The following is a 26,246-nucleotide window of genomic DNA, read 5'->3' as shown; positions in this document are numbered from 1 at the left end:
TCTGTCTTCTCATTGTCAGGGGGTGACTGTATTGAGGCTTGCTGTCCTCCTTTCCCCACAGATGAGGTGGCAGGGAGATGATCCCGGCTGGGAACTGAATGAGAAGCTTTAGAGCCTCTTCTAAGGGGTGTGGAGACTCCATCTTTGGAACCCACCCCAGAAATAATGTGGTTTGAAGAGGCAACGTTAGAATTAGGAAAAGATTGGTTTGAGTCCTTCACATTAAAGATTTTCAGGGATTCAAGGACCCTAGGAGGAAGGCCCTGCATTGTTCTGGTATGAATATTCTTAATATGGACTTCCAACTTCTCTCTCTGGCTGGAACTAAGGAAGCCAACCTGCTGGGAAGTGTTCAGGCGGGTGTTCCTACCCACTGATGCTGCCAAATTTCTGTGTTTTATTTGGCTGTGAGATTTCTCAAGAAGAGACACTATGTGCTTAGTGGAATGCCATGAATTATTCGCCTTCCCTGAAAGCCGACCCCCACTGATTTTCTTAAATTTCTTGCTCAGTTTTGCTGTCAGGGCATTTTCAGGTTGATTCCGACCCAAAATCGCACTTGAAGCCTTTGAATTTCTCCCTGGAAGATTCACTCTCTGATTTCTTAGGTGTTTCACAGAGTCATACCCCAAACCCTTATCTGAGGGCCTGTCTGGGTTACTTGACAGATGACCTTTTGGGCCATTCTCCAGGCTATGCCCCTGACCCGTCCTCACATCCTTGTGCAGAAACATCTCTGAGCATCTCTCTTGGAAACTTCTGGATTGATTCAATCCCAAATTCTTCAGATCTTCGTTGCTCTGGTCTTTAAAAAGAGAGATCCATGAGAGTCCGTAGTGACACTTGGGCTTAGATGTCTCCGGAGGGTCCCTCTGGGGATTTAAGAGTGACACAGACTCAAGGACCCTGCGGGGCAGGCCCCACCGGTGTTGGATGAGCCTCTTTCGAAGGTGGTGCTCTAGTTTCTTCCGAAGCTCACTGCTGAGAGGAAAATCTCCAGGAACAATAGAAATGGGAGCGTGAGCCCTGGAGGACTGGCTGGTCAGTGTAATGTTGGGAGCTGGAGGGCACAAGTCTGCCTGAGATTTCTTGACCAGGGAGGGCAAACCCCGTTCAACTTCTTGTTGTTTCTGGAGCACATTCCATTCTAGGTGTTGAATTTCAGAGGGCAGAAGGCACTGGGCCTCTTTCTGGGATTTATAGACATGCACTCCACAGAGCCTCATCTGGGACAGAGGCTCAGGTTGTGGGATTGGGAGTGGGGATTGCAGCTGGGTCTGGGACTGGCCATGCGTTACCTCCAAGGTCTTAGAATGTGGGGGCTGCTCGTGCAGGTGCAGCTCCTCTACCCTGTCTTTGCTGGTGGACAGAGGAAGGGGAACTGATGAATCATGCTCATCAGAAACTGAGGCTGACTTGTTTGCTGAAAGGTTTGGTAAGTAGTCAGACTTATATTGGTCTGGGGAAGACCTCATTTTCTTTTCATTTTCCTTCTGCAACAGGAAGTCACCCCCCTTTTTAACGTGTCTCTCCAAGAGTGTCATAGCAGTAGGGTTGGAAAAAAAGAGGTTACTGCCTTCTACAAGGTTGGCATCATGTTTTCCAACCAAACAGGCCTCAGCAGTGTGAGGGACACAAAGCTCTTGCTTGAGATCATGTAGTGACAACTTGGAGGGGAACAAGTCCTTGGCATAAGGCTGCCACAGGGAGAACTCGGAAGCTGCAAGAGGTGAAGGGTCAATGCCTCTGATTGTTAGGGTGTAAGTGGACAGTTTAGCACTGTCTGGAACAAGCTTTGATAAGAGGGAAATGAATTTAGATTGAGTGACAGCTGAGGTGGCTGGTGGTGGTGAAGCAGACGGGGTTGATGGTGCACGATGACGGTGACGGGGAACAGTATGAGTCTTTGTCTGGGATAAATTTGGTAAAGAGTTGACATCTCTGAGAAGGATAGGGTCAAATGCGAAGATGGTCTTTATAGGCAAAGTGGGCTCTGCCGGGAGACCAGGACCTGTTCCCTGAGTGTGATGTGGGGAAGAGGGAGAGGCCAGTGGCTGGGGTGGGGAATGGGCAGTGGGGAACTTGGAGCCCAAGGGAGGAACAAGATCTGGAGGCACAGAGTCACCCGGTGGTGACGGTGAAGGTGATTTAGTTAAGGTCTTCAGGTCAGGTGAGAGAGTGGAAGGTGGAGATGGAGAAGGATCTGGCGGAAGGGCTGGTATTTGGTCCCTTGGAGTACTTTCTGAGAGGGCAGAGGATAAAATGAGGGGTGACTCTGAGTGAGAAAGTTCAGAATCTGAAGATGACGCAGCAAGATTAGTAGTATCTTCTTGGGACGTCCGTAACAGCACTTTCATGATCTCAGCAGGTGTGGTGTTACACACCTCACAGAGGGGGTCTGGACATAACAGTCGCCGAAAGCTCATGGTATCCCGATCTTCACCCCAGGGGCTGCAGAAGACAGGAGATAACAGAGCTGCAGCTGGGACTAGGACAAGGACAGGGGGACACCACCTATGGGGGCGGGGCCCCCTGAAACCTGCTGCCCCCTCACCTCGCCCCCAACATCACAATTTACTCTATGGCCTCTCCCCAAGGCCTTCACTCCCATCCTCATTACCATGGCCATCCTCTCCCATGACCGTAGTAGGTGCACTGAATCCTAGAATGTATAGAGCATGCTTTTAAAGGGGACTAGGAGAGAAAGGGAAAGATTAATCACCTTATCAGCATAGAAATCAGCTTCCTTTCCTCTTTTGCTTGACTCTCGCCAGTTCTCTTTCCTGAGAAACCAGTAGATTAGGTTATATTATATAAGAAAGGTAGAAGAAGGATCCTATATGAGTCCCTCTATGGGAGACCCCTGGGCTATTAAATTCAGATCAGCAGACAAGGCCAAATGGTCAGCAGTGATATTAACAAGGTTCATGTGTATGTGGCCTCATTTATGTAGGACTGTCATGTACATTATCCCATATGCTGCTCAAAACCACTTCATGAATCCCAGACACCAGTGGTTACCTCCAAAAGAAATCTGAGTACCCAGGAAGTCAAAGTGCTTAAGCAAATTCAGGAGACAGAAGTTTTGACTCTAAGCCAATAGTAATCCTTTACTGACATCTTACATGGCCACCTATTGGGAAATACTCATCGCCCACGGATGAACAGAGCAGTGACTCTGAGAGATGTCTCAGGTCCCGTGGTCATCCCCTGAGTGCCTCCCCTCAGGGCTCTGTTTTCCCAAAGGGACTGTATCTAGCAAGGACACCCTCAGAGATCAGGGACCTGGGACCTCACAGAAGAATAGGAAAGCTCACCCTTGTAGAAAGCAGGGCAAATAGAACCCTACCTCTGAATGTCCCATATTTCTGGCTCCTCTTTTCTCTGTCTTGACTCTGAAAACAAAAAAGAAAGGAGTAAACAAACTTTTGACTCACTTCTCTCAATCCTCTTCTCTACGAAATCAGATATTCATTACCCATAAGTAACATGAATCTCCATCTTAATAGAAATGTGTTTTTCTTAGTAAAGCATCACAAGAATGGAGAAGCATGAATCCTATGTACTCATTTTGATATGAGGACAATTAATGACAATTAAGGTTATGGGGGGGAGGAAAAGCAGAGAAGAGGGAAGGAGGGAGGGGGGCAGGGCCTTGGTGTGTGCCACACCTGGGGGCAAGACATGATTGCAAGAGGAGCTTTACCTAACAGATGCAATCAGTGTAACCTGGCTAGTATCCTCAATGAATCCCCAACAATAAAAAAAAAAGAAAAAGAAATTTGTGTTTCTTTATCAATTTTTTAAAGTGATAAACTATTTCTCATTTTTCCTTTGAAAAACTTAAAGGATTTTGTCTGTGAAAGCGTCAGTTGGTGTTCTCAGAAGTCTTGTGCTCAAGTAGGACACAGAATCAGAAGATAATTTTCACATCTCTCCCTCAGAGGACCCTGTGTCCTGGGAACAGTGCTCAGAGGCTCTCAACATTGCTCCCCCGATCGGCCCAAGGTGAAGGAAAGCTTAGGGGAATGACACTTGACATGGGAAAGTGATTCAACATCAATGCCAAGAGAAAACCCACACTTTCTCTAGACACCAAACCAGGACCATGAAACCACTGTGTTTGGGGATTTATTCCTGGAATCCTGCAAGACACCATGGTAGGCAGCCTGTGAGCCTGAACTGGAAACCTGTCCTCCCGAGCCCCCAGCCCTGCTTGACCTCTTCTTCTAGAAGAGGGGTGTTCTAGCAATTTCTAAGCCAGTCACACTCATTGAGCATTGTGGGCATAGGAATGGGAAACAATACCAAAGGATCTCTATTGGGTGTTCCTTACCTTGTGGATTTCCTTGTTTTCCTGGATGGTTGATAAGAGTGATTTCATAACCAGGTACCACACGTACAGAAGGAGTAACCCCAATCCAGCCAGGAAGGTGAGTTGGGGGTTTATGTTTAACACAGCTGGGGCAAAGCTCAGCCATGATTCAATGTGACTGGTCAAAAAATGAACATGGTCCATAGTTCAGAGCTGCCAGAAGACTGAGTGCTGAGGGTGCCCGTGCGTGGCTATAGCCCCAGCCTGCATCACAGAGCACAGCAGAGTCACAGAGGCTTCTGGGCTGGCAGAGGGGATGACAGGAAGAGGGTGTGGCACAGCACTCCCCACCTCCAGCCCACCAGGTCTCTCCTCCCCTCCTGGGCCCTCTGGGTCCCTCTGCCTCCCCTGCCATTTTATTTTCCAATGTATTTACCTCCATGAAACGTTCTGTTTGTTTCGTCTGTAATCCAGGTATTACCCTAGTCCCCTGTAACTGGGAAGAGCCCTTGACTTGGACCTTGAAAGTCTGGAATAGCACCTGGAATTTCAGCTTGTACCCAACATTTATGCTCTCAGGATCACGTGTATCCTCAATTCCATGTTATATCCAGGATGCTTTTGCTGCACCCTAACCCAGATATAAAATCTAACACTCTTTACACTTTATGAATATTGAATAGTAAATTTTTGTTTTTGATGTCAAATTGTTAGTATTTTTAATCAGGCTGACTCAAATAATTAAAACTAATAATTATTCACTATCCACAAAACTAAAGTAAGTATAAAATAAACATATAGAATTAAAGCTTCAAGAATTATTGGGGTTAAATTTATAGCACTTATTTTTCGGAAGTTAGTGAAGCTTAAACTGTACAAAGACTTTGGAGACTGGCTCCAGACACACACCCATCTTTTTTCTTTTGCAGTTTGGCCAGGGCCGGGTTCAAATGTACCACCCTCGGCATATGGGGCCAGCGCCCTGCCCACTCAGCCACAAGTGCTGCCCTACACACACCCATCTTTTGACAAATCAATCCAGTATTTTCAAATTCAGGAATCAATCATTTCCTCCTTTCATTTTATTGTTCACACTTTTTCTAACCTTACATAAAATACAGATTATCCCAGTACTCAACATCAATTTCATAACAGGGATGTGAGTGCCTAAGCCACGCACAGGTCACAGGGTGATAAGCTACTGACTCCTTCAATCCTTGGCTATAGGGTAGGACCTAGGAGGGTCAAAGCTCTGGGACAGAGTCTAGCTTGAGCAGCCTCACCTAATGGTCCTATAGGCCATGTAATGGTGTCTTTCCCTCAGAATGCTGGGGCACCAAAATTAATTAATTAATTAATTGAAAGCTGGAAAAGCTCTGCTTTATATAATCACCCTTGCATATGTCCAAACATCAACTGCCTGTCACACTTTATTCACGTTTAAACAATCCCAACATCCCTCTACCCTACCCCTTTTCCTATGCCTTCTTTTATAAAATGTTTATCATCGTGATACAGTTAAATTTCATAGTGTTCTAGAGAGAAGTACTCTGTTTTATTATGAAAATAAAGTTCAAACAGATTCCATGACCGTCACTGGCACAATCAGTGACAACATTCACAAAATGATACTCACTTCCACAGAGGACAACGCAGAGGCAGACTGAGGAAGTGGCCCCTGGCATCACAGACGCATTCTCTCTAACTGACATATCTCTGTACCCTTAATATTTAGACTCCATTGAAATATCCCAAAGGCAGCAGCCCACGGCTGTGGTGTTTCCTGGAGGCTGCAGTGGACAGCAGGCAGCAGAGATAGGGTGTGGCAGGAGCACTGAGACCACGGGCTAAGTTTGCTGTGTGTAGCCCAAGTCAAAGATTCAGACACAGCTATATTCCCACCTGCAATGGGGCTATAATACAAAATTCCATGTGCAAGAAGAAGATAAGAGCAAAGAGAGTAAAGACCAAACCAACTGGAAGAGGAGTTGTTTGTGTAGTTGTAAGAACTAAGCTGCTGGGAATGTGACCACTTGCTGCACATGGCGACCGAGCACTTGGAACGTAGTGGTTGGTCCAAACAGATACGGGCTGTGAGTGTAAAATACTCACTATATTGCCGAGAGTAGTAAAATGCATAGACATATATGTGTATAATAAATATTTAAAGTAATGTAAAATATATCATTAATGAAAGAACACTGATTACATCATAAATGGTATTTGTATATACTGGATATATAGTTTTACTTCTTTTACTTTTACTTTTACTTTGGCTGCCAGGAAATTTAAATTAGGTATGTGGCTTAAACTCTACTGAACAACACAGGTTTAGACAAAGGATTCCCAACATTCTAGAACATGTACCCCTATAAGTAAATGCAATTTAAACACATCCTCAATATTTTTAAACAATAATTCCGTCAAACTACAAAAAGATGATTTTTTTAATTAATGTAAGGAAAAATAGAAATTCTAAAAAGGCAAAATAAAAGCAGAGCGAGAACTTCTCCTACCTTCTTCTAGATCTCCAGTAGATCATGTGATACACCTTTTGGAGGTTAAAAAAAAAACTGGATTTGCAGCTTGCTCTATGCATTGGCTAGATAATCATATGTGGATAATCTTGCCATTCTTTTTTTTTTTTTTTTTGTGGTTTTTGGCCAGGGCTGGGTTTGAACCCGCCACCTCCAGCATATGGGACCGGCGCCCTACTCCTTGAGCCACAGGTGCTGCCCCAATCTTGCCATTCTTAAAGAAGAAGATACAAAAAGATCCAAGAAAGTTTATTTGTAAATACATTTCAGTCATATTTATAATTTTGTGTTGGGTTGAAATAGACAGTTATATTAAACCTTTTTAGTACTTATGCAGAAATCTTGAATAAAAATAAATATAAAATATTTCTGCCTAAATTAATATAAAATATGAGATTTACTTGTATTGAACAAGTCTTTAGAAAATAAGTGATGATTTAAGCAAAATTATAGATCAGAGATAAATGTACACCTGATGGTTAATTTCTCTAATTGTGAAAAAGAAAAGGGGAAAAGTATTAAAAAAAAAAAAAACACTTATAAAGGATTTTTTCATAAGCACTGATTTATTAAACAGGAATCAGGGCTCGATTATCTTAATTACATACCAATATGCTCTTCTTACATATGTTATTTAGCTTATAAAAATTAGGATCGTGGACTTTTAAAGCTGAAAGGATAATTAATGATCATCCCTTCCATCTTTTCTTCTAGAAGTAAATGAACAGAAACCCAGGGATTCCAAAAGCCTGACAGTACATAGTGGGAAGTAACTAGGGCTGGCAGATATGCCTCCTGTCTGTTTTGTTTTCCATGCTCTGACCCTCCCTCAGCCAAAATTACTTCCTGAATTCAGAGCTCTAGCACCTTTACAAAAGTAGGTTTATTTTTGTTTTGGCTGTGTGTGTGTGTGTGTGTGTGTAGTTTTGCTTTGTTTTGTTTTTTTTCTTTCTTTGAAATACTCCATTTGTATGTGTGTGTGTGTGAGCAATAATTTTAAACCTCACAAATAATTGCATTTTACTGGTCCAGGATCACATATATCATGTCTGAATAAGCTTAATTTCTAAACTGTGTACAGTCTGAGCCAATAGGGTTATACTGAATATCATAGCCACAGACGCAGCTCCCATGTCCATAAGCCTGTTCCCTATACAAACAGCCTTGACTTTCTGCTGAGATTTAATGGAACATTAGAAATTACTCAAGCACCTCAGTATGTTTTCATGATGACCTATGCCACAGTGTTCAAATATTTGTGTCATTTTTGTAATAGTAGTAAAGTGGGCAACACTTAATTTACTACCACACTTTCCCTGTTGGTATTCTGAATAGAGGAAAGCAGATGTTTATATATTATAAACCATTTTTAAATGCATAACCCTAATTCCGTAGCATATCAAAAAAACAATCTACCATGACCAAGTAGGCTTCATCCTAGGGATGCAAGGATGGTTTACCTACCATATGTTAACCAATAAATGTGATTCACCACATAACAGAAACAAAAACAAAAACCATATGATCACCTCAATAAATGCAGAAGATTCACTCAACAAAATCTAGCACATTTTCATGATAAAAACCATCAACAAAGTAAGAAGAGAAGGAACACATCTCAAAATTATAAAAACAATATATGACAAACCCACAACAAACATCATTGAATGGAGAAAAGTTAAAAGCATTCTCACTAAGAACTGGAACAAGACAAGGTTGCCCACTGTCACCACTTCTATTTGACATAGTGCTGGAAGTCCTAGCCAGAGCAATCAGATAAGAGAAAGAGATAAAGTGTATCCAAATCAGGAATGAGAAGGCTAAGCTACTTCTGTTTGCTAATGATATGATTTTATACCTAGAAAATGTCAAAGACTCCACCAAGAAACTCCTAGAACTGATAAATAAATTCACCAAAGTTTCAGCTTATAAAATCATTGTACACAAATTAGTAGTATTTCTTACACCAATAATAAGCTGAGAATTAAATAAAAAACTCAATAGTATCCATAATAGCTACAAAGAAAGTAAAATACCTAGGAATATACTTAACAAAGAGGTAAAAAAGATCACTGCAAAGAGAACTACAAAACACTGAGGAAAAAAATTACAGATGACACAAACAAATGGAGAAACAAATCACGCTCATGGATCAGTAGAATCAACATTGTTAAAACATCCCTACTACCCAAAGTGATTTACAGACTCCATGCAATGCCATTAAAATACCAACATAATATTTCACATATCAAGAACAAAATTTTATGCTTCATTTAGAACCAGAAAAGAGCCCAAATAGCCAAAGAGATCTTAAGTGAAAAGAGGAAATATAGAGGCATCACATAACCAGGTGTCAAAGTATACTACGAGGGCATGGTAATGGTACAAAACAACATAGTAATGATATAAAAGAGAAAAATAGACCAAATGAGCATAACAGAGAACACAGATGTCATCCACATATAGCCAATTGATCTTTAACAAAGCAGACAATCATATATAATAGAGGGTACAAAAGCCCCATCCAATAAATAGTGCTGGGAAAATTAGATAGCCATGTGTGAAAGAATAAGACAAGACCCATATCTCTCACCACTCCACCAGATTAACTCAAGATTGATGAAAGACTTACATATAAGGCATAAACCATAGGAATTGTAGAACATAGGGGTGGAACAACTCTTCTAGATATTGGCCTAGGCAAAGAATGAAATGAGACTTCAAAAGAAGTCATATAAATAAAAAAATAAATAAATAAAACTTCTGCACAATAGGGAAATAACCAACAGAGCAAATAGACAACCTATAGAATAGGACAAATATTCATAAACTATACATCCAATAAAGGATTAATAATAAGAATCTACAAAGAACTCAAGTAAATCATCAAGGCAAAAAGAAACAATCCTTTTAAAAAGTGGGCAAAAGACATGAATAGAAACTTTTCGAAAGAGGACAGATGAATGTCCAATAAACATAAAAAAAATGCTCAACGTTACTAATCATCAAGGAAATGCAAATTAAAATCACAATAAAATATCATTTTATCCCTGTTAAATGGCTTTCATTAGAATTTCTAGAAGCAACAGACACTGGTGTGGATGCAGAAGGGAAAACTTATAAACTATTAGTGGGACTAAAAATTTGTGCAAGCTCTGTGGAAAACAGTATAGAGAGATTCCTCGACAAACTAAAAGTAGAGCTACCATTTGATCCAGCCATCCCGCTACTGGGTATTTACGCAGAGGAAGAAGAAGTCATTTTGTAAAAAAGACACCTGCACTAGAATGTTTACTGCCACACAATTCATAGTTGAAAAGATGTGGAGGCAATCCACGCACCCATCAATTCATGAGTGGATTAACAAAATGTTGTATCTGTATACCATGATATACTAGTCAGCTACAAAGAAGGATAAATTAAGGTTTCTTTCTACAACAATTTGGATGGAACTGGTAACCATGATCCTAAGTGAAGTATCGAAAGAATGGAAAAACAAGCACTAATTGCACTTCCTATTAAATTGTAACTAACTGATGAGCACATATCTGCACAGAGAGTAAAATTCAGTGAAAATCAAGTTGGGGGTGGAGGGAGGAGGGGATGGAAGGAAACCTACTTAACAGGTACAGTGAGCACTTACCTGGGTGATGGGCAAGCTTATAACTCTGATGCAAGCATTATAAATGCAATCCATATATTCAAAACTATTTTGATTATAGTAATATTTCAAAATAATAAAAAATGTGCATAGCAACATTATTCTTAATACATCCCAAATGTACACGAATATTAGAATGAATAAATGTGGTATAGGCACATGATAAAACATTATATGGTAATGAGAATAAACGACATAAATCATCATAGTAAATAAAAAAGCAATTCATTAAAGCATTTATAGTATGTTCCATTTGAGTAAGATTTTTAAAAAGCAAGACAAACCATATCGTTTAGGTGTACACACATAGTTTGCAAAATTTTAAAGAAAAGGAAAGGAATTGGAGAGTGGGAGAGGTTATAATGGAAAAGGAAGAAGAAAAACTGGCAGTGTTCCTTGAGTGCCTATGTTTGTGCTTTAAAATAATTCATTGAACTATATTTTCAACTTATAAAAAGAGTACTCCTCCCCGAAGACTCAGATGATAGCATTTTTAACAATAAATTACTTTTAGAATAAGATTTGTACATTGTTTCCTTTGTATGATGCTATTGTGCATTAATGTGTAGTTGTAGCATAAATAGAAACTTCACATGAATTGGGAAATGACCCAAATTGTGTGACTTGCTTTACTACAATATTCACTTTATTTCTGTGGCCTGGAACCAAACCTACAATATCTACAAAATATGCTGTAATTTAATTTCGTCTTGATTTTTCTGTGATGGATCGCTTTTATCCCATTTCATAGCAGAGGGGCTTCAGAATAGTGAGAGACACTTTGAAAGAGAGAAAATTAAAGCACTGTGTAACTATATAATCAAGACCTCATTTTGGTTCATTAGTCAAGGGACAACCTGCTTACCGTAGGCTATTCGACACGTGTGACTGTGTCACTCTGCATTTCTGAGGGAAATGACCAGTCTGACAAACCCTGCCCTACGGGAGCCACCTTGCTGTCTTTGTCCTTGCCTTGGGGCTACAAATGATGGGTTCAAAAACGGTAGCACATTCAACAATAACCAATCTGTATAAATTGATCCATAGGATGTGAGGTGCTGTCTTTGAAAGTTAATTCCACCTAGGGGCAAAAGTAATTAACTTATTTTTCTGAGAAATTTGAATCAAACATGTTAGGCTCTTCAACTGGCAAAAAAATTAAACGTTAAAACACAGACATAGAGACATCAGCAAGTTTGAACCACTCGTAAGCTAGAGTCAGGCAGAGCTATGAATTATGTACCACGATTCTGAATAATTATTACCATCAAGGGGAAGATGAGAAGAATGAGTGGTAAAGAACACAGGAGGAACATTTCAGGGGCCACGAGGAGACATGAGTGATGTTGACATTTTAGTAAATACATAATGATTTGAAGGGGCTAGTTTTCTGTGAATTCGTTGACTAATAATATACGTCTTGTGAACTTTTTAGTGTATTTGATACATGAATTTTTAAAAAATATTAAAAACATGAGCTGCTTTTTGCCAGAATGTAGGTGCATGGGGGTGGGAGGGAAACATACGTCAAGGTTCAATTTGGCTAAACATTCACTTCTTAGTAAACCAGACATTTAAAATGTTTCCTGAATGTTTTCTATGCTTGGATGAAGGAAACAGTGCAACTTGTGGTGGGCGCCTGTAGACCTAGCTACTTGGGAGGCTGAGGCAAGAGAGAATCACTTAAACCCAGGAGTTGAAGGTTGCTGTGAGCTGTGATGTCACAGCACTCTACCGAGGGCAATCTAATGAGATGCTATCTCAAAAAAAAAAAAAAAAAGAAAGAAAGAAAAGAAAAAAACAGTGCAATTGTCAAAATGTGTTTTCTATAGCAGTGGCATACCAATGCCAGTTGGTACCAATAAACACCAACAGAGGTCAGTGACTGACCCCAGAATAACCAGTACTATCATTTTGTGAAAAACCTAAATATGTTATATATCACTGTGCAAGTTAACTAACAACACTTTATCACATTCTCTGCATGCTCTTTTCAGTATATTTTCTTCTTCTAATGTGTGACTGCACATCCTCTGTATATTCTTTTTATTATATTTTCTTCTTTTGATGTGTGGCTGGGACAGACAAGTTAGCTGCAGTCACTGAGTGCCTTCATCTATCTCCACTCTCTCCCCCTGGCACAAAGGCAGCAGTGCCTTTTATTTGGGTAAGCTTTTCACTGTTTGTCTTCCAACTCTTTCTTTTTGTTCAGTATAAACTGTTCCTCTTGCCACTGAGCCTTGTCCTTGATTGTACTCGTGTCCACCAAAGATTCATTGCCATTGTATGTATTTTTTTGCACCCCCAAGCCCCCTTCCCTCTCTGCCGTTCCTCGTTCCCCCTCCCCCCAACTCGAATTGAAGTGAGGTTTTCCCCTATGTGGTCGTGACTTAGATCGTCTACTGGCTTCATAGTAGTATTGAGTACATTGGATATTTGGTTTTCCATTGTTGTGATTCTTTACTGAGAAAAATGTGTTTCAACTCCATCCAGGTTAATACAAAAGATGCAAAGTCACTGTCTTTTTATGGCTGAATAGTATTCCCGGGTATACATATACCACAGTTTGTTAATCCATTCCTGAGTTGATGGGCATTTAGGTTGTTTCCAATGTGTGGTTTTTGTAGAGACCAAGTGCATTTTGGGCCCCCCCTTCTTAGATTTTCTTCACAGAGCTGTCTGTTCCAAATCTTTCAAAAGGTATCTTCTTCCCAACGATTTTGAATGAAGATGCAAACAGTAGTTATTTGTTTCCCAAAAAGTCACATATGAATAACATGCTGCAATGTCAATGACTGAAGAAAATTGTCAGGGGCGAACTGAATTCCCAGTTGACAAGAATACAGTCTCACACACTTATAAAGTATATCAACAACTGCTTTAGTAATATTACAAAAGTGGATTACATCAGGTTTATACCAATCACATTCTTATCTTCACACTGTGTAGAAAGTACTATAACTACTTTTCCTGTCTTTGGAACATAACTCATTAATGTCCCATAGGGAGACAAGGCAAATCTTACTGTACCAGATGAATAGCTTTTCATCGATGCTGGCTGAAGTTCTAGAAGAAGATCCCTTTTATCACTACGAATGGTACCAACTGTGGTTATGTTCTTTTGAAGCAAGTTAAAAGAAAGGGTGATAGAGGTAAACTTTCTGTCCATGGTAATATTTCTTCTGGACTGATCCAAATGACGGTTCTGAACCAGTCTTTACAATCTCAGAGCCACTATTGTAATTTTTTGGAAGGTTCTCTGATTTCCTTGCATGTGGCTGAACCACAAAACAGTAGTTTATAGAAGAATCACACAAAAGATTTGCTGCAATTCCATACTTCCCAGGTTTGGTTGGTACATGAAGTCTGAATGGACAATGCCCATGGAAAGAATAAATTCCTCACCAACAGTGACAGACTCATGAGGACTGTAGTAAAGTAAGAGCTTATTTATAACCATCTTCCAAAGCCCTTGAACTGGAGCAAACATCACTCTGTCTGTGAGCTTCACGTGTTGCAGGATCATTAAACATAGACATTTCTGTGTTCTGAAAATGTAGCGCAATAACCTGGAAAATTCTTCTCACTGAAAAGATCTTGAGTATTGTGTTTATTTTGCTGGTACAGACCACAATTCAGAAGAATTCTAATTAGTTTGAATATTTCTTCTTTTATAAAATTGCCAGAATTTTGGATGAATATATGCTTATGGAACTGACTAAATGTACTTTCTGGTTTGTAAACTTTATAATTACATGCACAGTTCCAGTACCAATAAATAGTTGGAAAAAATCCAATGGAGTTTTGAGTTCTATGCTCGATTGTACTCCTAGTGGAGTCCTTAAAATATTAGCCGATTGTCATGTCCCCTGATTTTTTTTTTTAGAGACAGAGTCTCACTTTGTCACCCTGGGTAGAGTGCTGTGGCGTCACACCTCACAGCAACCTCCAGTTTTGGGGCTTAGGCGATTCTCTTGCCTCAGCCTCCCAAGTAGCTGGGACTATAGGTGCCCGCCACAACACCCAGCTATTTTTTGTGGCAGTTTGGCCAGGGTGAGGTTCCAACTCGCCACCCTCCATATATGGGGCCAGTGCCCTGCTCACTGACTGAGCCATAGGCGTCACCCCAGTCCCCTGATCTTTATTCACATGGTGGCATCATCTGAGCCTTAGGCTGCTCTGTTCTTACAACTGGGCATGGTCTTCTTCTCTTGGGCTCCATATTTTGTGTTTCTTTTTTTCCATCATCATTTTTTTCTTCTTCTTTGCTTTCTTCTTAAGAATGAATAATTTCAAATTCCACCTCTAAGAATTCTTCTTCTTCACTATCTCAACTAGTGAAAATGTCCTCATCATTTCCCTCAAAATCTGAAACTGTCAGTTCTTCCTCTATCTTGGCTACCAACAAATGATATCACCTCTTTGCCATATTTGTGTCTGTATCATGAGAAAAAAAGTAAGTCATTGCTTGACATAAATGGATTTATAGAATTGTCAGATATTCTATATTTTCAGTCATATATACCTTGATCTTCACCAAACACAAATATACTGCTTACTAGGAAATACATTTAGAAAGAAACAGAACACAGGCTTTTCTTGGAAAAGAGACCACAACTCATTGCTGTTGAAAAGTGATTAGAACTGCTGATCCAAAGGTACTGTCATGAGAAAGTGTCATCAACAGGTGGGTAAGGGCTTAAAATACAAATCAACAAATTAACAACAACAAAACCATGTGAGGTTGCTCCCTGACCCCTCATGGTATACAACTCATAGAGAATGGGGCTCAAGATATATGACGCTCAAATGAAGTCAAGCACAGCAGGTAATGGACAGCAGTGTTCTCCTAATTTTTTTTTTATCATAGACCTATCGAATATTCTGTGTGTGTCCTCCTAATATTGACTTTTTGATTCATAAGTTTGAAGTCAAGCACAGCAGGTAATGGACAGCAGTGTTCTCCGAATTTTTTTTATCATAGACCTATCAAATATTCTGTGTGTGTCCTCCCAATATTGACTTTTTGATTCATGAATCGTATACCTTGTACTGATAATCCTCAATATAAAGAGTTCATTATAAAACATACAAAAATAAGAAGTTTGCCTCCTCCAAGTCTCATGTTGAAATTTGACCGCCAATGTTGACAGTAGGGCTTAATATGAGGTGTTTGGGGCATGGGGGCTGATCCTTTATAAATAGATTCCTGCCCTCCCTCAGTGGGGAGTTACTTGCCACTTGTCACCTGGAGGCTGGGTTGTTACAGACAGCCTGGCATCTCCTCCCTCACTCTCTTTCTTCCTCTCTCACCACCTGTTCTATATCCACTTGCCCCCTTTCCCCTTCCCCTACAAATGGAAGCAGCCTGCGTGTGGCCCTCACCAGATGTAGATGTACAATCTTAAACTTTCCAGAATCATGAGACAAATAAACCTTTTTTTCCTTTACAAATCGCCCAGACTCAGGTATTCCTTTATAAAGACACAAAGTGAACTGAGACATTATTTCAGGAATAATGGGAATGTGGGACATGAAGGGGATGTCTGAGTGGTGAATTAATTTTATTTCTTAATGTAGGCCATAATTATTGAAAGCTATAACCCAATTATAACCTAAGAATATGGGGAAAGGGGAGAGGGAGGGGAGGGGAGGGGAGAGGATGGTTGGAGGGAGGGTGATTGGTGGGATCACACCTATGTTGCATCTTACAAGGGTACATGTAAAACTTACTAAATGTAGAATATAAATGTCTTAACATAATAGCTAAGAAAGTGCCAGAAAGGCTATGTTAACCAGTGTGCGTGATGAAAAAATATGTCAAATGGTATATAAAACCAAGTATGGTACCCCATGATTGCATTAATGTACACAGCTATGATTTAATAATAAATAAATTTTAAAAATAAATAAATAGGGTTTAGCTGGGCACAGTGGTACATGCCTGTAGAGCCAGATAATTGGGAGGCTTTGTTGGGGGGATCCCGTCACCCTAGGAGTTCATTCGAGGCCAGCCTGAGTGACACAGTGAAACCTTCATCTCTATAAAAAACTAATTCATTTATTCATTACATTTATTCATTTTTTTAAAGCTTAGCTTTCTGTTGATTTCACTGAGCAGAAAATTGATGTTTTGTGTACTTCTATATATATTTGATGTATCCAAATAGGAATTTGGGAATGAAGAGGTTTGGCATACCTCAAGTCACAGCCTCTATGGTGCTATTCTTGATAAGAACAGTTTTTAGAAACTACCATGGATGTTTTCCTGGAAAGATCACCAGGGAAGAAAAATTATCTGGATAGTTGAAGAGCAACTAGCTAAATGGAGCAAAGAAGAAAGCTCGCAAGTTAGCATTTACGTTTATCTAAAACTAACAGGAGGTGCGCCTGATGCTGTTACCATGCAAATGAGCTTCTTACAAGGACGCAGAAGCCAAGTGAAGGCTTTGCATTGGTCACCTTCTCTGTATTGGCAGAGGCTGAATTATGCATGAAGATAATGGTGACTGAAATGAGGACTCCACAGCTTACTTAAAGAAAAAAAAAAAAAAAAAACTAGGCTCCCAGGAAGATGCAAACAGACCCACTCTTGCTGAAATGACACTGAAAACGTGCACAATTATAGTTAAGTAATTAAGTAGTATATGTGTCTGAGACTTAAAAAAAAACAGCACTCTGGTTTCAATTGTGACATTTAAAAAGCTTAAAAGTCATCATTCTCCCCTAACAGCCTAAAACAGCAGAACAAACTGAAAGTCTACAACTTTCTTGGATTCATTAGAAAATTCATTGAGATTTTAGCACAAAAGGCATCCTGAAACATGGGGAGACAGGTGAATCCAGAGAGCCACAGCTCAGGTCTGCTTACCGCAGTAGAAGCTGCTGCAGCCTCAGTGACCTGGTAAGAACACTTAACTGGTAACTTGGCTAACTTGCTGGAGGTGGAGTGTTCTAACACGAAATGTGCACACCTTTTCCTCGCAGTAAGCATTTCTCCAACTCTCCGGACTCCCGTGGGTGCCTTCCATTCCATTATGACACTGACGAAATGGAGATGGCACATCTAAGGGCTCAAACCCACAATAGCGCCTTCTACTTCACACAGCACGTGCAAGTCCCAGGGAGTAACCCATCCTTCTGACCAACCTGCTATAATTCAGTGGTTCCCATGTCCTCTCCTCGATGTTGGTAATTTACTAAAATGGCCCACAGAACCTAAGCGAGCATTTTATTTATGATCCTCGGCTTACAATAAAGGATGCAGTTCAGGGACAGTCAGGTAGAAGAGAGGTGTAAGGCAAGACTTGTGGGAAGGGCAGGGAGGAGCCGCCCGTTCCTTCTCTGGGGGAGTCACCTTTTAGTATTCACCAGCCCAGAAGCCCTCTGAACCTCATTATTTAAAATTTTATGGAGATTTCATAAATCTTTGGCCACGGGCGATTGAATTCAATTTCCAGCCCCTCTCTTTTCCCTGGAATCTAGGGGTGGGCCTAAACATTTGAATGCTGTCATCAGGTGGTTAATTTCTCTGGCAATGACCCCCATCTACCAAAAGTTGCCTTATTAGCACAAATTCAGGTATCGTGCAAAAGGGGGTTGTTACAAATAACAAAAGACATTCCTCTCACCCTATCTATCAGGAAATTTCAAGGGTTTTAGAAGTTGCGGTATAATATATATTTCTTGTGATATTACAAAATCACAACTGTGAACTAAAGTGAGAGAGAAAAACTACTAGGAGCCTAAGTGCTAGGGCATTCCCTAAACTTTTGTGGTTGTTACTTCCAGGAATCATACTGGGTTTTCCCAGTGAATACACATAGCATAAAAATTATCCCTCATGGCTCTGTCAAGGCAAGGGAAAAGTTAACCATAGTAAAATGCCCAGAGAGACCTACATAGCCAGTGCCTGTCCTATCTGTAGGAAAGGTGTGTCTCCCATGCCAGCCCCTCTTGTCTTCCTATCTCATCTAAAGTGGACAAGAATACCACTGGTGGGGGTAACAAACTTGTAAAGTTCACAACCCACTGACTCAGGCCCACTAAAAGACTGAGATTTAGTTGTAAGAAGGCAGAATACTTCTGTTGTAATTATTTCACTTGCACCCTGTTGGTAAGGAAAGATCTGCACACTCGGTGAGGAGAATGCTTCAACACACAGCACCAACATTATGCAGATAAAATCACAGCAATTTAATCATGGGATGGAGAGGGAGGATGCTGTACAGCAGGCACAGTTGCCTGAGATTTGCACTCAGGAAAACACTGAATAAGCAGGGTCTGTAAGAGGGAAGGCTTTTCAGTATCAGGAGGGTAAGGCAACCCTGGATCCTGTAGGAAGATGTGATTGGCTTGTTTGAATAATTTTATGGGTTGTCAGGGAACTGCAGCTCACATAAGGACAAGCAAGTATGATGCCTTATCACTGTGATAAGAGGGGTTATTTCACAAGGGGATCGTATCCTCAGGAGTACAGTTGGAGGGAGAACTGTGAATAGAACATTCAAGACCTACCCAGTCTCAGTTGCTAAGCAGTGCATACTGTTAATTTTAGGCTTATACCACAATGTCCCCTCTGCGTACCTTACTAAGGCACCAACAAGGTTCAAAGCTACATGAGTCAGCCCCTGAGAGTGAGAACTATGGAAGCCCAGGGTCAAAGAAGGGCACAAAAATGACCTTAGAGAAATGTGACGGCACCCATAGCTGCAGCAAACAGCAAACACAACCAATTCCAAGTCTGAGTAAAATAAATTCTGATATTATTTTCACCAGTTTCTATAATCTGATGAAACATGTATGACTTTCAATAACAACAATCCTCATAACAAAAGGAATGACAAAATAGGGGGGAATTTTAAGAAATGAAGCAAGCTGCAGAATCACAATCAGATATGCTGCGGATGATGAAATGATCAGAAAAAAGAATATGAAATAACTGCTTAGTTAATATGCTAAGGGAGCTAATGGAAAAAGCAGCAACAATCAAGACTAGATAAATAACGTGCCCAGAGATATGGAAATATTAGGAAAGAATTAAGGGAAAATACCAGAAGTCAAAACTACGATAAAAATAAAAGCTAAGAATGGCTTTGTGAGCTCATCAATAAACTGTACACAGCTCAGAACAAACAAACAGTGAACTCGGCGACAGATCAGCAGAAACTTCCCACATTGAAATGCAAAATGTGAAAAATGGAATTAAAAAAGTACATCCCAAAATTGAAGACTAATTTCAAAAGATGTAACATAAACATGATAGAATATCAGAAGGAGAAGGAGGAATAAATGAAGAAGGGAAAGTATTTGAGGGGATAATTACTGAAAACTTTCTAAAATTAATGACTAACATTAAACCATCGATCCAGGAAAATTAATGAACGAAAAGCAGAATGACATATTCAAAATACAGACTCTAGAGAAAATTTTGAGAGGAAAGGAACAAGGGTAAGTACTGGTATCAACGTCTCATCAGAATTCACACAAGCAAGAATACAGTAACATATATAAAGAATTGGTAGGAACAAATCATCATGCCAGAATTCTATATTTGGTGAAATTATATTTCAAAAATGAAAGAGAAATACTGGTCTTCCCAGACAATGAAAAATTAAGGGAATTCATTACCAGAAGATACTTTCTTCCCAGAAATTTAATGAAAAAGTTCTTTAGAAAGAAGGAAAATTCTATAGGCAATACACCCAACTCTACGTAAGTAAAAGAAGAGAACTGGGGAAGTAATAAATTAAATCAATTAAATTAAATATTTTATTTATTTATTTGAATAATAAATAAATACAGAGTCTCACTTTCTCGCCCTCCATAGAGTGCCATGGTATCACAGATCACAGCAACCTCCAACTCCTGGGCTTAGGCGATTCTCTTGCCTCAGCCTCCCACATAGACTACAGGCACCTGCCTCAATGCCTGGCCATTTCTTTGGTGCAGTTTGGCCAGAGCTGGGTGTGAACCCGCCACCCCTGGTATATGGGGCCGGTGCCCTACCCACTGAGTGAGTCACAGGTGCCACTCAAATATTTTATTTTTATAATTCTTTTCTTTTCTTTCTTTCTTTCTTCTTCTTTTTTTTGAGACACAGTCTCGCTACGTCATCCTCAGTAGAGTGCGGTGACATCACAGCTCACAGCAACCTCAAACTCTTGAGCTTAAGCAATTCTCTTCCCTGAGCTTCCCCAGTAGCTGGGACTACAGGCACCTGCCAAAACACCCAGCTATTTTTTTGTTGCAGTTGTCATTGTTGTTCAGCTGGCCCAGGCCAGGTTTGAACCCACCAGCTTTGGTGTATGCAGCTGGTGCTGTAACCACTGTGCTACAGGCATTGAGCCTATTTTTATAATTCTTAATTGACCTAAAAGATAACTGTTTGTTTAAAGAAACAATGGAGAGAATGACATAAGGGACAAAAGAGAGGAATCAGAGGGAGCCTTCTGTCTGCACTACATACATATTAGTATAGTGCTTTTAACCACTGCCCCTGAAATTGGAGCAATCAATAGGTAAATACAGAGAATCCCGACTGACTGGTGGAACAGAAACCAACATATACCACTGTCCCAGATAATCAGTCCTTGGGTGAGGAACCAATACCCATTCACGATAAAATCTCTCTGCAGAGTAAAAATAGACACTTCTCAACTTGACAAAGGACATCTATAAAGAGCCTATGGGTAACAGCATAATTAGTGACATAAACAGTTAATACTTTAAGACTGGAAATGAGACCAAAATGACTTCTTTCATCATTCCTATATAAAGTTGTACTAGAATGTTTGATAGGGCAATATGGCGAGAAAATAAAGTAGAAATTATACATATTAGAAAGAAGTACAAAGCTTTATTCTTAGATTACATAATTGTCTATATAAAAACAACAACTACTACAACAAAAACTTCTGGAACTAATAACAAGTATAGCAAGTTCATAAGATAAAAAGATTAGTATACAAATTCAATTGTTTTCTCACATTTCAACAAAGAACAATTAGAATTTGAAACATGAAAAAAATAACCTTCACAACAATGCAATGAATGATAAAACAGGTATAAAGATAAAGACAGTGTATAGGATCTATAGGTGGAAAATTATAAAGCTAAGATTATCTAAAGAAAGAAAAATTCCAAAGAAATGGGGAGATATTATATACTCATGGATCAGAATATTTGATATTATTAAGATTTTAATTCTTCCAAAATTGATCTATAAATACAATGTAATCTCAACCAAAATTCCAGCAAGCCATTTTGTAGGTATTGATTAAATGATTGTAAAGTTATAATAAAATTCAAAAAACCTAGGGAAGCCTAGAAGAAGAACCAAGTTGTAAGACTCATACTATTCACACACAAAACTTACCACAAAGTTATGTAATCAGGGCAAGCAGCATGGAACTGGTGCATATATGGACGCAGGAGTCAACAGAAGGGAACTCAAGAGACTGGAATTAGATCAACCCAAATATAGTCAGCTGATGTTTGATAGATAAGCAAAAATAATTCAATAGAAAGACTTCAACAAATAGTGCTGGAACAATTGTACATTCACTTGCAAGGAAAGAAATAGAAAAAGAAAGAATCAGGACACAGACCTTAAAACTTACAACTTTCACAAAATTTAACTACAAATAGAAAACATAGGAGAAAATCTATGTAAACTTGGATTTGGTGATGAGTTTCTTGATGCAACACCAAAACTATAATCCTTGAAAGAAAAAAAAAAAAAAATATATATATATATATAACTTTACACATTGTTAAAATTAAAAAGTTTCTGCTCAGGAAAAGTCACTGTTCAGACAGGGAAATGATAAGCCACAGGCCAGAAAAAATGGTTTCAAAATACATGTCTGACAAATGACTTGTATCAAAAATATACAAATAACTCTCAGGATTTAATAGTTAGAAAGCAAACAAGCCACTTCTTTAAAAATCACTACATATCTCAAAATACACCTCAACAAATAAGATAGGTAGACATACTGCATTCATTAAGACCAATAGGATGTTGTGCTAAAAACAGCAAACCTTAATGTATGTCAAGTTTTATAAAAACATTGAGAGGATCAGCGGATTTCAAGAACATGAGAAAAGTTTCTACGCTACTGTATAAAACAAAGTCACTAAAAGGAGCATGAGGAAAAGGTGATGATGTAAGAAATTTCTGGAATGAGTGGACTGTGTAAGTCTAAAAGCAAAATAAACTGTACTTTAGTTGGTAGAGTTGTTTGCTGTGTAGGTAAAGGTCACTAGCTCTGATGTCATTGTGCTGAGATTGAGTGGGAAAATAACAGAATGGTAGATGACCAGAGCCGGGTTCTTGCTGTCGGAGAGTGGCGTGGCGTCACGGCTCACAGCAACTTCAAACTCTCGGGCACAATAAATAAGCAAGGTGATGAAGCAAGAATAATCCATTTTGTGATAGATTATAGCTGAAGACATCAGTATAAACTTATATTTAGTTTAACATGTATACAATATATATATATATCCATGCAGATCTATAAACATTACTCCCTATAATCCTTTGCATATAATTATACATGTATATAGATATATAACCCACACATGGCTTGGTATGCACACATATATTTCCTTGCTTTTTTCACTAGAAGTACCTAGAAAATAATGACGTGGACTATCAAGGAGTGTACTAGTACCATGACCTTGATTTCTAAAACTATTCTCCAAGGAAGCAGGTTTCTTAAGAAAAATGACTGATTCTAGGACTAGGGAGTGTCTTAGTCTGTTTTGTGTTGCTATTACAGAATACCTGAGCCTGAGTAATTTGCAAAGAATAAAATTTATTCTCTCAGAGTCCTGGAAACTGGCAAGTTCAAGATCTAGGTACCAGTACTTGGTATAATCCTTTCAGCTGGGTCCTCATGTGGCAAAAGAGCAGAAGAAAGCAAGCGAGAACGCCCACTCCCACAAGCCTCTCTGTAATCACCTTATTAATCCATTCACGAGCCTGCAGCCCTCATGACCTAAATACCTCCAATTACCCTCCAAACTGTTATATTAGGGATTAAGTTTTCAACACATGAATTATGGAGGGGACAAAGACATTCACCATAGCAAGCAGGAAATATGCAAGATGAGCCTGTAGCATCTTGAAGTGCCAGAAAATAAATAACGAAGAAAGCATTCACTTGTATGTGTGCACACCCTTACCCTGCACACAGAGATGGGAGCTGACTGAAAGGGCTATCCCCGGCCAAGAAGAAACAATTTTAGTCATAAAATATTGTTTAATTATAGCCCATAGTGGAAAATAAACATTCACAAGTCCACACTGATATAAACAACTGATGAAATAAAAAATAAATAAATAGAGAAGAGACAGCTCTCCGCTGCAGAAATGTCTGAGGTGGCTCATAAAGATAACTTCACTTTCGAGAAGGGTCATGACTCCACACTCTTAATGTGAAATGCACATAGTGACTTTCTTCCAAAGAGTACAGTCTGCAAAGTGGGAACAAGGGTAACTAAAAGGGGGAGAGACCTAAAAATCACTACCTCGTGATCAAGGTCAAAATCAACATTGCTAAGTCATATAGATAGTATAGACTCTTCACATGGGGTCATATGTCTCTGGTCTCCCTTCAGAAAAGACCCTAAGAAAAGTCTAATTAGACAAATTCTAATTGGGCAACATTCTATAAAATACCTGATCTTACCATAAGCACTCAATATTTCAAGGTCATCAAAAACAAACGAAAGTCTGAGAAACTGCCGTATCCTACGAGGCCTAAGGAACCATAAAAACTACAGATTATTCGATATTATTAATGGAATCCTGGAAAAGAAAGGAGGTAAACACTAAAAAAAAAAATCTGAGTATCGTATGGACTTTAGAATATAATAATTTACCAATATAGGTTCATCAGTTGTAATAAGTAAGTCATATTACAGTGAAATGTTGATTACAAGGGAAACTAGTGCAGAGACTATGGATTCTTTCCACTGTGTTTATAATTAGTGTACTATATTCACAAAATCCCTTAAAATGAAATTTTTATTAGAAATAAAAAAGAAAGGGAGAAAAAGAAAGAACAAATGGAGAAAAGAAGGGAGGGACACAGGGAGGGAAAGAAGGACAGGCAATCTTAACATGGAAAACGACTTAGACGGAAAATTTTAGTCTAAAGGGATTTGAATGTTTTTAGCAGATCACAATGGAAACTTACCAGTGAGTAGTTTGTGGAATAAACCTTATTCCACCTTTTAATTATTAATAGAATTTACCCATCTCCAGTCTTTCAGAATCTCTTTGTCTTTACATGAACGTGAAAGATCAATGATAGTTATCTAATTTAGCCACTCTCTTGAGACTCTCGAGTGTGCTTTAGATTAGCCAGAGAGTTTGAACTCATGTAAAGCAAATATGTACTTTCACAATCCTTTTATCTATCATGAGTTTATATACTTTATTTTTGGTAATGTTCACTCTAACCCTTATAGTCCAAAGTTGATTCTTTTCGACAGAGATAAAAGGAGTAAAAGAGAAGTGAGGGAGTTTTGTTGCACCCATATAGCCCCTTTGAATGTTTTGTTTGCTTGTTTGTTTCTCTAAACATACCTAGAAAGTAATTTCTCTGCAGGTGCATGCTGTCCACATATGTCCTTGTGTGTAAACTTTTTTAACTGAAGAATTACCCTGGTATCTTACTCCATTTGTGTTGTTACAAAAAAAAAAAGACCTGAGACCTGGTAATTTACTTAAAGAAAATGTTTATTTGGCTCATAATTTTGCTGGCTAGAAGACTCAACATCTGGTGAAAGGCTTAGGTTTTTTCTACTCAGGGCAAAAGGCAAAGGAGAAAGCCCACATGTACACAGATCTTGTGTCACGATTAGAAAGCAAGAGGGAAAAAGCTAGACTCTTAAAAGAACAGCTCTCATGGGAATTGATAGAGCGATAGTTTGCTCACCCCACCTCCCAGGAAAGACATGAATCTATTCCTGAGAGCTCTACCTTCATGTCCCAAACACCTCCCATTAGGCTCTGCCTCAACACTGTGGAGAAAATTTCAAAATGAAGTTTTCAGTGGTCAAATATCCAATCCATAGTGCCTGGACACAAGTGATCTGGATTTTTTTAAATGTACATGTTGCTCACATAGTTAACGTGGCACATACAATATTTGGGTGTGACTTTTTAAAAATTTAATCTTAGAGAAACCCCACTATTTTATCATTATTATCATCATTGTTAATGTTATTTCTCATTATAATACTATGAGGCAATTTCTATGGTGAAGTCATATTACAGCTCAACTAGTAAGCTGTTAACCAATGTCAGATTATAGAGTTATTCATAAAATCAGATACACTTAACCAATAATGCAAAATGTATACTTGCTATTTCTTGATGCATCTGACAAACAAGTTTTTTCCTCCAGCACTAGAAAGGACTGCTATTACCAAAGATGAGGCCATTGACTTGAGGAGAGGAACCAAGTTTTTATTTAGAACAAAAAAATCTTTGGTAACCCCAACACTACATGAAGTTGAGGGTTTAAATGAAATGAAATACCATGATATTTTAATTTCTGATTTGAAGATGATAAAAGTGAAATTTTGAGAGTTTGTAGAACCTCAACTAGCCTCACAAGGTTCTATAATAACACATGTACGGGTGAAAGGGAAGGGAAGTAAAGGGAGGCAGATTTCTTAGAAAAATGGCTGGTACTAGGATTGGGGAGTGTCTGAG

The 26,246-nt window shown here is 39.1% G+C and overlaps 1 long non-coding RNA gene across 1 annotated transcript; it reads right to left on the bottom strand.

Annotated features, from left to right (window-relative positions):
* Positions 1-2,722: 2,722 nt before the first annotated feature.
* LOC128590212 (uncharacterized) lies at positions 2,723-4,382 on the bottom strand. The gene is made up of 3 exons (XR_008381242.1): positions 4,337-4,382; positions 3,350-3,395; positions 2,723-2,783 (listed from the first exon to the last, which is right to left on the bottom strand). It is a non-coding gene; the product is annotated as an uncharacterized LOC128590212 (long non-coding RNA).
* Positions 4,383-26,246: the final 21,864 nt, after the last annotated feature.

Source organism: Nycticebus coucang, chromosome 7 (assembly GCF_027406575.1).
Source record: "Nycticebus coucang isolate mNycCou1 chromosome 7, mNycCou1.pri, whole genome shotgun sequence".
NCBI classification, from domain to species: Eukaryota; Metazoa; Chordata; class Mammalia; order Primates; family Lorisidae; genus Nycticebus; species Nycticebus coucang.
The sequence above is the reverse complement of the archived record's forward strand: the minus strand, read 5'-3'. Positions and strand labels throughout refer to the sequence as shown.